The sequence below is a fragment of the Panthera leo genome, chromosome A2, assembly GCF_018350215.1.
Source record: "Panthera leo isolate Ple1 chromosome A2, P.leo_Ple1_pat1.1, whole genome shotgun sequence".
Lineage (NCBI taxonomy): Eukaryota > Metazoa > Chordata > Mammalia > Carnivora > Felidae > Panthera > Panthera leo.
In genome coordinates, this window is record NC_056680.1 from 39,485,216 (window position 1) to 39,500,983 (window position 15,768).

Here is a 15,768-nt window from a genome sequence, read left to right on the forward strand (position 1 = left end):
TTAAATAATAAAAGAGTACATCATTCTGCATGTTGAAAAACAACCCACACATGTCCTGGGTGCTTACTGTGTGCCAGGCACAGAGCTGGTGGCCTCACTTACATTATCTCAAGTAAGTCACACAACAACCCTAGCTGTGGGGTAAGTTCTGTTTTTATTCCCATTTCACAGATGGGGAAACTGCCAGCTCTGCAAGGTCAGCACACACTTTCAAAGTCACCTTGTTACTAAATGGCAGAATAGGGATTCAAACCCTCGTGGGCCAGAAATTCTTATCCCCCACAGTGATGGTGCCAGTTCTAACTTTTGGCTTCAGTTGCTTCAGGAGTCTGTCTTGACATCACCCAGAAAAGAACTTTAGTCGTAGCTCCTATGAACTGAAACGGCAAACTGAAAAAGAGGAAAGAAAACAGCTTGAAACCTGTTTCAGACCCTGCATGAGGCAAGGAACAGAGTCAGCGGAAATGAGAAGCCAGCTGGATTCAGCGACTCCTCAAGTAAGGGGGGCCATGTGAACTAACTTAATTGGATGATTATTTCAATTATCTAATTAAGAAAGATTACAGCTGAACAAAGACAGAGAGGGCCTCCAAGGTGATAAAAAAAAAAAAAAAAGTTGATTAGCTGGGTTGGCCCTTGGCAACCCTGGGAGGTGGAAGGGACTCCCCGTTGGACGCCATGGCCCTTGGGACAATTAGCCACAGAGAACCCCTCCTTTCTTCCCCCATTCCTCCCCAGCTGAGAGCTGTCTTCCACTTTACTGCCTGAGACTCAAGTGGTCAAGTAGCCGGCATTCTCCTCCCTTCCTTCTTTCTTCTTCCTTTTCCCTGCCGATTTGTTTTGTACTGGTTTAGTAAACAAAAACAGTATAGATTATCCTGTATAGTTTAGGACAGAGGTTATAGTCTGGTTACTACTATCCATCCCCCAGTTCCGCTTCCCCATGTATGGCCCGCGCACTTAAAACAAATTAGGGGTGACTGGGTGGCTCAGTAGGTTGAGTGTCGAGCTCTTGCTTTCAGCTTAGGTCGTGATCTTACGATTTGTGGGTTTGGGCCCTGTGTAGGGCTCTGCACTGGGAGCACGGAGCCTGCTTGGGATTCTGTCTCTCCCTCTCTCTCTGCTCCTCCCCCACTCACATGCATGCGTGCACATGCACTCTCTCTCAAAATAAATAAATAAATTTTAAAAAAATTAAATTATTCATCAATATTTAAAAGTCGAGGATTTCACATAAAAGTCCAGATCTCTGGCTTTATTTGAACAAATCAGATCTGACAACACTGGGTCCACCTTCTCGGAGGCCAGGTTCGAAATATTTAACACCGTGTGTATGTGTTGGTGCTGTCTTATCAGAACAGACGCCAGGCATAAGCCACCCAGATGCCATAACCACGAACACTGGTGGGAAGGTGGGGGTCTGCCCTCTCAGACCAGCCATGTTCTCCAGCTCCCAGGGCCTCTTTCAGTCCTATCGTCTCCTTGACATTGAGGTGAAGGTCATCTGCCATTTATCGTACCTGCTTGACCCACTTATAGTAAAGAGGGAAGAGACTCTTCCCTTAGCTTGACCTTTGTCTCTCAGTTATATCATCAGCCTGGCCCAAGTTGGCTTGTTTTAGGGAGCCTGTGGCTTTTATTCTTTAATTTAACAAATATTGGTTGAAAGACTTCATTATGCAACACGATAGAGCAGAGAGAGCTATTAAGAACTAGGCCAGAGAGCCAACAGTTCTGGACTCAAATCCTGCCTCAATCATTTGCTAATTATGTAACCCTGCTTCATTTCCTGATTTTGAAAGGAAGAATTTAGAACTTGTCTAAATACCTGAATTTTCAAAACACCTGTTTCACTGCTACAGCTGTGAGCTTTACTGTGAGGACTCAATGGGAAGAAATAACAAAGGACCTAGCACGGTGCTAGGTAAGCACAAAATGGCAGCCAGTTTAGGGGAAGAGCACTAGCTGTCATGATGGTGCATCTATGATATAATAGGCACTGTGCTATGCACCCACGTGTGTTATTTGTTTCAGTCCTCATGAGCTCCCTTCTAAGGTGAATAACATTATCTCCATCTTATGGAAGAGGACTCTGTCCATCAGACATTGGATTCTCTCCTTCAGGACCCAAGCATGGTGGGGAAAGAGAAGATGTGCACACAAAATACATAAGGTGGTTAAAAGATAAAAGTATCCTACCAAACAGGGGGCAGGGGAGTATAAATTCACCTAGCAGATGAGAAGAAAGATTACTTATTGCTGGGAAATAAATTATACTAGAATAGTGCTTCTCAAATTTTAATGTGTATACAAATTACCTGGAGATCTTGTGAAGAGGGAATACAGATTCTGAGTCACAGTCTAGAGAAGGACCAAGATTTGGGGTTTCAAACAAGGCCCAAGATGATGCTTTCCTGTCGGTCCATGGACTACACTTTGAAAAACAAGTTAGTTGTGGCCAAGGTATTGGCGACCAGTCATATTTCCCCATTTCTCTAGCTACAGTGAGTGGCTAAGACACAGGCATGGGGACCAAACTTGGCCAATTATAGTATTTCCTAGGAATATACATGACTGTTGGGGGAGAGAAGTCCTGTGCTTCTCTTATGGTCATTAAGCCGGAATGAAGAAACCCTGGGTTGCCTCTGGCTGGGCTAACCCATACTGTATAGAGAAGTGTCTTTTTTTTTTTTTTTTTGAGAGAGTGAGAGAGAATGCACACATACACAAGCAGGGGAGAGAGAGAGAGAGAGAGAGAGAGAGAGAGAGAGAGAGAGAGGCAGACAGAGGATCCAAAGCGGGATCTGTGCTGACAGCAAAGAGCTCAATACAGGGCTTGCACTCATGAACTATGAGATCATGACCTGAGCCAAGGTTGGACACTTAACCAACTCAGGTGTCCTGAGAAAGTGTCTTTGTGGAGGGAGAGAATGATCCCATCAGAGTGAAGTCACAAAAGAGAAACCAACAGAGAGACGATGAGAAAAAGAATCCTGATGACATCATTTGACAACATGGCATCTCTAAAGCTAGTCTCTGGTTTTCCCAAGTAAAGGACCAATAATTCTCTCTCTCTCTCTCTCTCTCTCTCTCTCTCTCTCTCTCTCTCCCTTTCTCACCAGTGAACTGGATTTTCATCACTTCCAACTCGAAAAGTCCTGGGTAAATATTAGTGTTAAATTAAATATTAGTATTAATTACTGTAGCATATTAGTTACCTAGTATAGCTTAACGATTACCCCAAAATGTAATAGCTTAGGGTAATAATAAAAATGCAGCATCTCCCACAGTTTCTGTGCGACAGGAGTTGGAGAGAAACTTGACTATGTGGTTCTCACCTGCCATCCATCTCCCATGAGGTTGCAGTTAAGATTTCCTCCCGGGCTAATGTCATCTGAAGGCTTGACTGGGACTAGAAGTCAACTTCCAAGGTGGCTCAATCATATGGCTGGCAAGTTGGTACTGGTTGTTGGTGACAGGCCCCAGTTCTTCCCCAGCAGACCTCCCTTTCAGTGTCCTTGAAACCTGGTGGCTGGACATAGACAGAAACAGAGAGAACCAGGAAAAAATATATTCTTTTTATGACCCAACCTCAGGAATCACACAGTGTCACTTTTTCACATTCTATTCATCAGAAGTGAGTCCCCATATGGCTGGTTAATTATAGAACCAGGATCTGGATTCTTGTTCTGGCTTTGCCACCAATAGACTGTGTGGCCCTGGGCAGGTCACTCCATGTCTCTGAGTCTTGGTTTCCTTATCTGGCAAATGAGGCGGCTGGATATGACCCATTTAGTCTTAAAATCCTTCAGTGTCTATACCAAAGACACAGAAGGCCATGTATATCCTAGCAGGAGCCTAATTATCTTTGTCTTCTGTTGGGCTTCCTATCTTTTGAAAAACAACTCTTGGACATAAAAAACCAAGACGTCTTTCAACCATGAATGTAACTTGCCTCATATCGCAAGCCCTGAACCTCACGAACCAGGACTTGTTTCAACTAGTCACCTTATTACACAAACGTGACCATGTAAGAGCCAGAGGAACATGCGAGTTTTAGCCAGGGCCATTGGGGAATAATTACCACCACACTGTTGCTTAATGAAGTCAAGCTTCAGGTGGTGGAGATTACAGGCCAGAATAAAGGATGAGCAGGCACATGACAACCCGGTTTGTGAAGTATTGGGAAGGAAGGGAGACCCTACTACCGTTAATAATAACAGTGATAATGATAATGCCTTTAATTGAGTGATTATGGATGGCAGGAACTGTGCTAAACATGCCTTTTTATCTCTTTTTGCCCATAACAACTTCATGAAGAAGGAAATATTAGCACCATTTTATGGGTGAAGAAATACACATTAAGAAGAGTAGGATGAATTGTACAAATCCACACAGCTAATAAGGGGTGGAAATGGTATTAAACCTGGGCCCACTAGATTTATAAGACTGTGCCCTCTATCATTATCCTTAACTGCTTGTTTCTTGTGGGTGGCCAAATAGACTCTCAAAACCCAAAGAAAAGTCTTAAGAACAGGTCTGATTTTGTTGTTGTTGTTGCCATTTTCAATTTCTTTTTTATCATAAACTTTGGCTCTCTACATTTTAAAGGAAGATTAAAATCTAAGAGTTACTCATTAGTATAAAAAAACCGTGAGGTCCCCCACAGTGTGATTCTCTATCTGACCAAGGTAATTAAATAGACTCAGCCTTAAGTCCATCTACTTAAAATATTCAATCAAGGGAAGCCTAAGGTGGTGCCATGAACCAGGTAGGTGATGCCAAAGCAGCAGGTGACTCTAGAAAGGAAAGGAGAATTAATCAGAAGAGTCAAGGTCAGATGGGTAGCCAGGATATTATAAAGAAGGGAGGCATGGGGCCCCTGGGTGGCTCAGTCGGTTGGGTGGCCGACTCTTGATTTCGACTCAGGTCATGATCTCATGGTTCATGGCTTCCAGCCCCATGTCCGGCTTCGCTCTGTGCTGTCAGTGAGAAGCCTGCTTGGGATTCTCTCTCTCTCTCTCTCTCTCTCTCTCCCTCTCTGCTCCTCTCCCACTCATGCACATTCTCTCCCTTTCCCTCTCAAAATAAATAAGTAAACTTAAAAAAAAATAAAAAAGAAGGGAGGCACTTGAGGGGCCAATGTTGGCAAATATAAGGTCCTGGATCCAGACTCAGCTGAGGTGTCAAGAGCTGGGTGAGTAGCTGGGACCCTATTATACCCAAGTCAGCACAGAAACCCCCAGTAGAAGTTGGAATGAATAAGTGCCAGGGGACAGGGCAAGCAGAAATCAGGTTGAAGGCTAGAAATCAGGAAGGAATGTCACTATATACTAACTAATTTGGATGTAAATTTTAAAAAGTAAAAAAATTTTTAAAAATCAGGAGGGAAGCAAAATCAAGAGTAGGACAAAGCAGTCAGAAGAGACAGGCAAGGAAATGCCAGGCCCATGGACAGGAAAAACCAACTGATGAGGACCCTGAAGACACAGTTTCGTCATCGACAGAGAACTTGGCAAAAGGACAAAGAAAAACTTGCAATTCTGTTCACGGTGTGTTAGTTTGTTTGGACCAGCCCTCCTCTGGAAAACAAGAAAACTTGCTGAATAAATTGAGTATCTTACAAGCACTTAAGAGTTCATGATACAGTAAGAAACCAGCAGGCCAAAACTGAAGGGAAAACAGGACCCTAAAGAGATAAGGGGAGCACAGAAGTCACTTGTGAACCAAGAGCATTAGCTGATTCCAGCAATGTGAACTTTTGTTTTGATGGTCTTGGGGGGAAAAGGAGGCAGAAATCAAAAGGGCAGGCTAATTAGAGACCCTCTCTATAATAAAAGAGACCTGTCCCCCCTCTCCCCCCACCCCCCACCCCACCATGGCCCTATACACTCAGGGAAGAGGTGAACCAGAAGTAACCTATGCTTTGTGGATTTGCAGCCAGAAGCCAGTGTCTGGTGTTCTGGGAAACCTCAAGCCTCAAACCTGGTTTAAGGTGATCCCCAAACACCTGACAAATTCAGACACACATCCTCTCTGGAGGAAGGTACCTTTACCTAAGACTTCAAATTACTCCTACAATTATTCTTTAGGTACAATGAACAGCATATAATCAAAGATAACCAGGGATAAAAAGAATAAGTCTCTATGAAGAACAAGCAGAAATAGCAGCCAGCAGAAATAATCCTGCAATGAGGTTATAGAGTAGAGTTATCAGGAACATCTTATAAAGTAGGCATGCATAATATATTTACAGAAATAAAAGACAAGGTCAAAGATAGCTACATGGGACAGGAAAGTATCAAGTCACCCACTAGATTTGACAAGAACCAAATAGAACCTCCAGCAATTAAAAAAAAAAAGCAAACTAACATTAAAAAACTCTCTATTTTAGAGACAAAACTATATTCCATTAAGGATACTTCTTAGAAACAAGTCTGAGACATGGTAATAGAATGATTTGGGGTGGCAAGAAAGGAAGCACCCAATTAAATGTGGTTTATGTGATAAAGAATATTCACTATCTTATATAACAAGAAATCCAGTGTTTGGGCTGTACTAGGGTTATTTCTGTACAGAAACAGTGTCATCTAGGACCCTGCGTCTTTGCAGCCTTCCATGTCATAAACTTCAACGTGGTGGCCTTTGTCTTAGACATGTCTCCTCATGATGGCAAGATGGCTGCAACAGCTCCAACTATCATGTCTCTGTGTTACCACATTCTAAAGCAGAAATAAAAGAGATTTTCCCCTGTGCACCTCTCCTTTATCAAGGAGAAAAGACCCTCCCAGAAGCAACACCACCAGAGTCTCCTTGATGTCTAACTGGTCAGGCATAGATCACATGCTCTAGCTGCAAGCAAACTGGGAAAGTGAGTTGCATTTTCAGCCTTTGAAGCAGGAGGTAGATTCTGCAGCTTTGGAGAAGAGGAGGGAACTGCTGCAAGCTCGGCAGTTTTGACTCTATGTAGGACCACAAAGAAGGGAGATATGGTGATGGAGAGAAGAGGAGGATTCTAAAAGTGAAGCAGTCTGTCTTCAGGAGCACCGAATTCCCCTTTGTATACCATTTTCCTTCTTTTGGACTCTTTCCCATACATTATGCCCTTCTCTAATCCATTCTCCCAAGATACCGGAAGCCCTTTTCTTTCTTTCTTTTTATTCCTGATGAAAGAGGGTCTTAAAAGGAATTCATCCAGTAGTTTAAATTAGTTTTCTGTATTACCACTTCCGTAAGAAGCACCAAGAAAAGAGCTCAAAGGAATCAGTACCACAGTGGTATTCCAGACACCGTTGGAATGGTGAAGGGTAGAGAGCAAGATAAGAAGGATTTGGAGACAGTGAGGTGAGGGAGTCACCATCTAGTGACTTGGGAATCATGCTCATACGCAGCCTATGAGTCACTTGACTAGCCTAACAGAAAGCTGAGGTACCACTGTGGCCACGAAGCCAGGAGCTCCAGCCTTCAAGTCCAAAGCCTGCACTGTCAGTCCTGCTTAGAAGCTGGAGGCTTGAGGGGAGGTACTGCCTCCCTTGACCCCATTTTATTCATCGGGAAAACAACAAAAGTTGACCCAGCAACCTTTAAAGACCCTTTTGTTCTAATGCAGTACCCAAACCAAAATCAAAATCAAAATCAAAAAGTAATAACAGTTACAAAAGAGGATTCAAAAGAAACTTAAACACCTGCTGTTGGGCTTCCCTCCTTACAGATCTGCTTCTGAGCTTTGGCTTTATTCCCGCCCCCCTCCCGCCCCCCTACCCCAGGAGAGAGGAGGGAGGGGAAGGGTGGAATCTTAGAAGGACAGGGAGCCTCTACCCAGAAATCCAGACTTTCATCATTTCACTTCGGCAGAGGGAAGGGAGAGGGTCTCTCTTCCAAGAGGCATTTATACACAAAATCCTAAGAAGGAGCCCTGCCTCGTTCGGATGTCCCTATTTTACTGGCCACTGAAGGAAGGGGGAGGTGGCAGGTGATGGATATTTCTATGATTGGCACCTCCACCAAAACAACAGGAAATAGGATCTGCTATTCCTGTAATTTTCTTTGGAAAGACAAAAGAAACGAAGAAAAAGGGAGAAAAGATGTCTGCATGGTATAATTTGCCCCACGTATAAGACCCAGAGAAGTCAAGCACGTTGTCCAAAACACACAGCAAGTAACTGTTGCTGCTAGATGCATCCTCAGATCTTTTGTGCCTTCCGTGCGCAGTCTCCTTCCCCTGTGTCTCAGTTCATCTCCGTAATCACAAAACTGTCTTCTTTCTTTACTATATATGAAAATTCTCTGTCGTCATTATCTACTAAACTAGATCAAGAGGTAACTTTTATTCATTTGTAGGTCACCTCCTGTTACTGGAAAACTGCCCCAATTTAACCAGTGATGTGCTCAACAAGGCATGGGAGGGGGCACTCACAGACAGGGGGCCGGGCAGTCACTGGGCAGGTAGCAACAACAACCTCGATTCACGCCCTGCTATTGAGGAGAGATGACAGGACAGAGAGGGAAACGGGGAGGGGGTTTCCAACAGCCATCATGGTCTTGGGTTCTCATAAACTACTCCGTTGTCCGGGAAGTTGAGAAGCATGATAATGAATGGTGATTTTTTTTTTAATGTTTATTTATTTTTGAGAGAGAGAGAGAGAGAACGTGAGCCGGGGAGGGGGAGGGGAAGAGAGAGGGGGGACAGAGAATCTGAAGTGGGCTCCGCTCTGTCAGCACGAAGACTGAGGTGGGGCTCGAACTCATGAACCATGAGATCATCACCTGAGCTGAAGTCGGATGCTCAACCAACCGAGCCACCTAGGCACCCAGAAAGGTGGGTTTTCAACAAAGACATTCTCCAACCTGATGATTCACATGGGGGAGGAGGCACTTACATGTAATGGGCAGAAAATCTGCTAATTGTGCAGGAGATACAGAACTTTTTACCGTCACAGGAGACGTCAGAAGCAGAGGGCACATCCCAGCTGCTCCTTGTAAAAGCATCCAAACGCCTTCTGTTATTAACCGACATCTATTGAACCCACCTGTCTCCAGTCTCGAAAATCGCCCCTGCTTGTGCTCAGTGTTCCCAGTGCTAGTCAGGGCCTCTTGCCTTTATCCACCAGGTCAGCTTTAGAATTGGTCCCTTCTGGTGACAAGCGGGAAAATTCCAGCAAGGAGGAAAGAGTGGTAGGAGAAGAGGAACGGGTCCAGTGGAAAGAGAATAGTCCTACTGTTAGCCCAGAATGTCCTGTCGTTGGTCCAGATTTAGTGGAAAACAGGGGATTTGAAAGGTTTTATTAACCAGGTTGCTTCTGCATCTCTGAGTGAGCAGGGGACATTTTAGCATGTCTCAGCCAGGACTGGGAGACTTCAAGTAGCCTTAGAATTGGGGTATAAGCATGTGTGTGTGTGCGCGTGCACGTATGCACGGGTGTGATGGAGACCAGAAGGTGGACCAGACTTCACTTTTCAATAACAATCAGTTAATAATTCCCCAGTCACGCTGTCTGCCCTTGACCAGTGACACCTCAGGATACTGAGGATGGATCTCAAAGAGGAACATTTCCTGAGCTCTTATGTTATAGCAGACAATGTGATTTCACTGCCCGTGGTGACCCATACCTTGATCCTCAGCAGACTTGAGGGGACCCTAAAGCAGGGGGAAGGTCAGCCTGGCTCCTCAGGGCCTCATTACTTGGGGCTACCAGAACAGTCCAGTACCTTGCTTCACCCCAAAGAGCTCCTTCCTTGATATCAAAGTCAAATCCAAAATTCCAGATCTGGAACAGAAAATGAGCACAGCCCCCTGAGCCTGAAGGCACAAGACCAGCAGCCAGGAATCATAGGAGCCTTTCACTTGACTCAGCCCTCTTGTCATCTACCACAGGATGACCCTGTCCACACGCCTGCCCTTTCAGCAGCCAGCTTTTGCTTGCACACTTCCCTTAATGAGAAGCTCACTACCTCGCTTAGCCAATCAATTTTCACACATCTCCAACTATACCTTCCTAAAGGGTTTTCTGCGACAAACCAATCCCCACGGGCTCCCTAGAGTCAAGAAACGACTGGTAAATACATCTGGAAAGAGCTGTTTGTGATAATACCTGCTTAGTGATCTATACCACAGCAATATATTCAGGGCTCTAAAAAAATACAGCCGTTGAGAAACTTGTTTAATTTTGCTTCACTGAAAATCTCTCAAATTTATTTTACTACACAACACGTCCTTCAGGAATCTACAACCTTCCCACAAGAACCCTGTATCTCGGAAGTGCTGGGTCAGCAAGCTTCCCCTGGGGTTGGAATCTCTCTTTCCCAGGGTTCCATCAACTGGCTTCATTGCTAAGCTCTGGGGGTGTGGAGAACAAGCCTGGCCCCTCTACAGATTCGAATAACAAAGGTCTAACTCTTACCAAGCACTTGGGGGGGGGGGGGCAGACACTGTGCTGAGTGCTTTTCATAGGTTATGCCACAGCCCCTGTTTAACGGATGGAGAAACTGAGGCTTGGAAGGGTGAAGCGGGGTCACACAGCTAGAAGGTGGCAGGGCTGGAAAGCAAACCCAGCACCACACACGATAGTTAGAAAAACACCTGGGGGAACATTTGGCACGTGGTAAGCCTTCAGCGAATGTTATCTGCGTTACCTTGCTGTTACTATTATTGTCATTATCTGACTGAAGAGGAAGTACTCCTCACGATGCCTTGTGCCTTGCTGGAACCTTCTGTTCTCCGCATTAAACGTTTTTGACGTCCTGAATGTTTTCCCTTGTTCGTCTGACGGCTCTCTCCCACCACTTCTGCACCCAAAGTAGGAAGGACGGAGCACCGAGGCTGGGAAGCCTTTCCTAGCTGAAAGCAATCTTCCATTTGCTGTTGCCACAGAACCATTTTCTCTGTCTGTCAAATCCTCTGAAATATGGTGGAAATAAATCCTTCAGGAAGACCAGTGAAGGAGAGCAGAGGGAGCTGGGGAGAAGCCGTAGGGAAGATGATCATCTATCTCCTAGACCAGGGGTCAGCAAACTACAGACCACAGGCTGGATCCGGCCAGCCCCCTGCTTTTTGTACCTAAGGCTTTATTGAAACACGGCTATGCTCATTCATAGATGTATCAGCTACAGCTGCTTTCTGCACCACAAAAGAGTTGAGGAGTTAGGAGAGAGACCTAAAATATTTACTAGGAGGTTCTTTACATAAAAAGCTGGCCCACTCCTGCTTTATCTTGTGGGGAGGAGAAAGGTAGGCTGGAAAGGTTTTTGATGAGCCAGGTGTCTGCCTTTCCTTATGTTCCAGATGCTCTTGGAAAAGCCAGCTGGGAGCTGCTTGGGCCCAGAACACTACAGCTTAAAAGAACTTGCAAGTAAGAAAGGTACAGCTCTCCACCGAGGTTAGCCTTGAAACCTATTCATGAAGGATCAGGGACAAGATAGGTGGATGTGGAGTCCTCTGAAGGCCACCGTATCACTCCAAGGCTAGGGATGTTGGCTGTCCATGGATCAGGGTATTGGCCTATCTGAAGACAGATGCGTCGGCCAAGTGGGGTTTGGTCAGCTCTGTTCACTTAGAGGAGCGAGGTTAATGCTGGCAGGACTCCATTCAGGCATTGCTCCAGGTTAGGGGAGGCCCCCAACGGGTGGAGTATCTCAAGTGGCAAAGCCGCTTATGACACGTTGTGGGCGATCTTAGCCTAATGCTCTCGAACACTCGATTCACCCAAATAACACCCTTGTTTCAACTCCATGATCTCGAAGCAAACTTCGGGCTGTGACTTGGCCGCTTCCCATGTAGCTCTGCCAACAGAGGGGGATATGCTGCACCCTAATTCCCCACATGGGTTTCAGAGTGACTGAGAACCTCCTGAGATTGTGTGCATGGTGTTGTTTATGTTTGGGAGTGCCCACGGTCCCAAGGACAGGAGCCTTCATGGTCGCTATCATCAAAAAGGTCTCCACGAACCTCAGAGACCTGGCATTTATTCGCACGAATGTTTCGATTAGGGTTTCCTTCTACTTCTCCGACTGAGGGCAAGAACTCTTTTGGTTCCATATGCCACTTTCTCCAGCTCTCAGCCCTGTGCCTGGCTCGTGGGACATGCTCACTAAGTGTTGGTCACAGCAGGAAATGAAGTAAGGGAAGAGGAGAGGCCAGGAGGAGGGGGAGGAAGGTTAGGGTTTGACATGCCAGCCTGAGCGTCCCGGTCCCCGTGATAGTTAGGATTTTCATTGTAAATTAATAAACTGACCTTCTGGTTTATGTAAGAGTCTCATGAGTGTGGTTAATAGATTCTCCCTTGGGGCATAGATTGCTCTTGGTGTGCTGCCTACAAAGCTCTGTGACCAGAACCTGGACCTGGATGAATCCACAAGTCACCCTGTGGGGCTCCTTGGAGACAGATTGCTGGCTTGTTTGCCCCACGGAAAAGGAGGGCTTTAGCGTCCCCTAATCGTGTTACTACTGCAACAATGGCATTTGCTCTCTTCTGGCAGTGCTGAGGACATTTGAAGCCCGTTCCAGGGCCTGGGCCAGGGTTGGCACCCAGTAGTTTTCTTTTAGTGTTTACTGAACAAATGGGTGCTGCATTATCTTGAATAACTGAAAATAAATGTACATTTGTTTTTGTTATTAAATCTAAAAATACGACTGAATAACCCACAAGGTACTTGTTATAGTCTGTGACTACAGACTTTCTAAAGCAATAAGGCTAACAAGAAATTAAAAAACAATCATTGCTAATTTAAAAAAAATTTTTTGTTTGTTTGCTTAAGAGAGCAGGGGAGGGGCAGAAAGAGAGGGAGAGAGAAAATCCCAAGCAGGCTCCGCACTGTCAGCACAGAGCCTGATGTGGGGCTTGAACTCATGAACCATGAGATCATGACCTGAGCCAAAATCAAGAGTCCAACGCTTAACCGACTGAGCCACCCAGGTGCCCCAATTGTTGCTACTTTGGAAGCACAGGACCCATTAATATATATAGGAGCCCAATATGGCCCCAACCCATTTTGAGGGAGGGGGTCCCAGGCCTTGCTTGACACAATCTTGGTGGCAGCAAGTTACAGCTTGGTCAGTAGCAGCCTCCAGCCTTAAAAAAGAATAATTTCAACCTAAGATTTAGTTGAGAATTTCTAGGGGGCTAGTGACATATCAGAATACTCTCTGAGAACTGAAAGAGCGTCATGCCTGCCTTTGCTGAGTTAAGTAGAACTATATTTTATTCTCACACTCTCTTTTCAAGGCACACGCACACGCACACGCACACACTTATACACACACACTTTCACTACACATACACACATGCAAACCTTTATTTCTTCTGGGAAAAAATAGTGCTACACGTATGGTAATATATTGGTTATCTACTGCTGCATTAAAAAATTACCCCAAAATGTCAGCAACTTAAAGCGACAAACATTATCGCACGAAGGCTCTACAGGTCAGGAATCCAGGCGCCAGTCGGCTGAATGGTTCTGGTTCAAGGTCTCAAGAGGACTCATAAGGGTGCAAACTGTCACGTGGAGCTGCAGTCTTCTCAAGGCTCTGTTTCCAGCTTGCTCATACGATTGGTGGCCGGCCTCAGCGCCTCGTTGGCTGTTAGCCAGAGGCTCTAGTTCATGGACCACTCCATAAGTAAGGCTGCTCACAGCAAGGTTGCTCGCTTCCTCCAGAGCAAGGGAGGTAGGGAAACAGCAAAAGAGTGAAAGAGACGCAGCTTTTTATAGCCTAATTTTGGTAGGGGCACACCCCCACTTCTCCAGAGACCATTGGTCAAAGAGAACAACTGTAACAGAGTATAGGACAGACATACACAAGGGTGTGACTATCAGGAGGTGAGGATGGTTGGGGGGCCATCTTGAAACAGACAACATAGAAAATTTAAAAATACAACTACAAATTCTTTTGCACCCCCTCCTTCAAAACGTAGAAACTAATGTTCCTCCCTCTGAGTAAGAGCTGGACCTAACGACTTTCTTGTAACAGACAGAATGCAGTGGATTGAGAGCACGTGATTTCACACAGCCAGGGTCATAAAAAGGATTGTTGCATCCACCTTTCTCTCTTGGATCACTCTTTCTGGGGAAAGACAGCCTATATGCTGAGAACGCTCAAGCAGCTATATGGAGAGGCCCACACAAGAAGAACAGAGTCCTCTTTCCAACAGCCAGCATCAACTGGCCAACCATGTGAATAAGCCATCTTGAAAGTGGATCCTCCAGCCCCTGTCGAGTCTTCAGATGATTATGGCACTGGCCAACAAATTGACTACAACCTCAAGAGAGACCCTGGGCCAGAATCACCCAGTGAAGCTACTTACAAATTCTGTATCTACAGGGGCTCCTGGGTGGCTCAGTCGGTTAAGCAGCCGACTTCGGCTCGGGTCATGATCTCGCGGTCCGTGAGTTCGAGCCCCGTGTCGGGCTCTGTGCTGACAGCTCAGAGCCTGGAGCCTGTTTCAGACTCTGTGTCTCCCTCTCTCTGACCCTCCCCTGTTCATGCTCTGTCTCTCCCTGTCTCAAAAATAAATAAAACGTTAAAAAAAATTAATAAAGAAAATTTAAAAAAAAAAATTCTGGATCTACAGATAATGTGGGATATAATGAATGTTTATTATTGTTTTAAGTCATTAAGTTCCGGGGTAATTTGTTATGCATTAGTAACTAATACAACATGCTTACTGAATTTCAGGGTTCTTAGTTGCAAACAACAGAATCCACCTAGTTTAAACAAAAGAGGGATGTATTCAAGGAACTAAGCAGTTCACTGAATTTCTGGGAGGACTAAAGAATGAAACTTGATTTAACAAAGCCATGACACTTTCTGTGGAGACCCTTCTGCTACCCACTCTAGCAACAAGTGCTGCCACCAGAATTGCTGCCATCTTGCTGCTGTAAGCTGGATATCTTGACCAACCCCACATGAAGAATGGATTTTACATGTGCTTACTTGCAAACCAAAGCCTGTGTAAGGATTAAGTCAAATGTCTATATCTCACTGTGATGTTTAATTTTATGTGTCAACTCGGTTGGGCCACAGTGCCCAAATATTTGGCCAACCATTATTTTGGATTTCTCCATGAGGGTATTTTCAGATGAGATAAACATTTATTTGTTTTTTTTTTTTAAGTAAGTATGGGGATATTGTATTGTATTGTATTGTATTGTATTGTATTGTATTGTATTTTTTTTCCCCTAAGAATTTATTTAAATTCAGGTTAGTTAACATATAGTGTAGTGTTGGTTTCAGGGTAGAATTTAGTAATTCATCACTTACATATAATAGCCAGTGCTCAGATGAGATAAACATTTAAATGAGCGGCATCTGATGAAATCAGATTGTCTCCCATAATGTGGAGGTGGGCCTCATCTAATCTGTTGAAGGCCTGAATACAACAAAAGTCTGACATCCCCCAAGCAAGAAAGAACTCTGCCAACAGATGGCCTTTGGACTTGCATTGCAATATTGGCTCTTCCTGGGTATCCATAATCAGGTAAGCCAATTCCTGAAACTTCTTCCTTCTCTTCCTTCCTTCTTCTCTCTCTCTTTCTTTCTCTCTCAAAACAAAACAAAGCAAACAAACAAACAAAAACCCAGAACCTATTTGTTCTATTTCTCCTGAAAATTCTATTACTACATCTAGTTACAAGGGAGGTTCAGAAAAATGAGTTTCTGGCTTAGACATTTTCAGACCCATAAGATGAGAAATTCTACAAGTAGACAAAAGGTGTTCTAGTTGCTGGGTGGCCAAAGAGTCTAACCAATATTTGCTATATTTATTATTTAAATAA

General features: G+C 44.7%; 1 long non-coding RNA gene across 6 annotated transcripts in view; it reads left to right on the forward strand.

Annotated features, from left to right (window-relative positions):
• LOC122214576 overlaps nt 1–15,768 on the forward strand; it is a 37,131-nt gene that overhangs the window by 7,571 nt on the left and 13,792 nt on the right. For 4 of the 6 annotated variants that reach the window (XR_006199973.1, XR_006199969.1, XR_006199972.1 and 1 more), the window contains one exon: nt 11,282–11,357. The exons of 1 other annotated variant lie outside the window; for it this stretch is intronic. This is a non-coding gene — a long non-coding RNA (uncharacterized LOC122214576). The remainder of the gene's footprint in view (nt 1–11,281; nt 11,358–15,768) is intronic. One more of the 6 variants, XR_006199974.1, reaches the window with a different exon arrangement.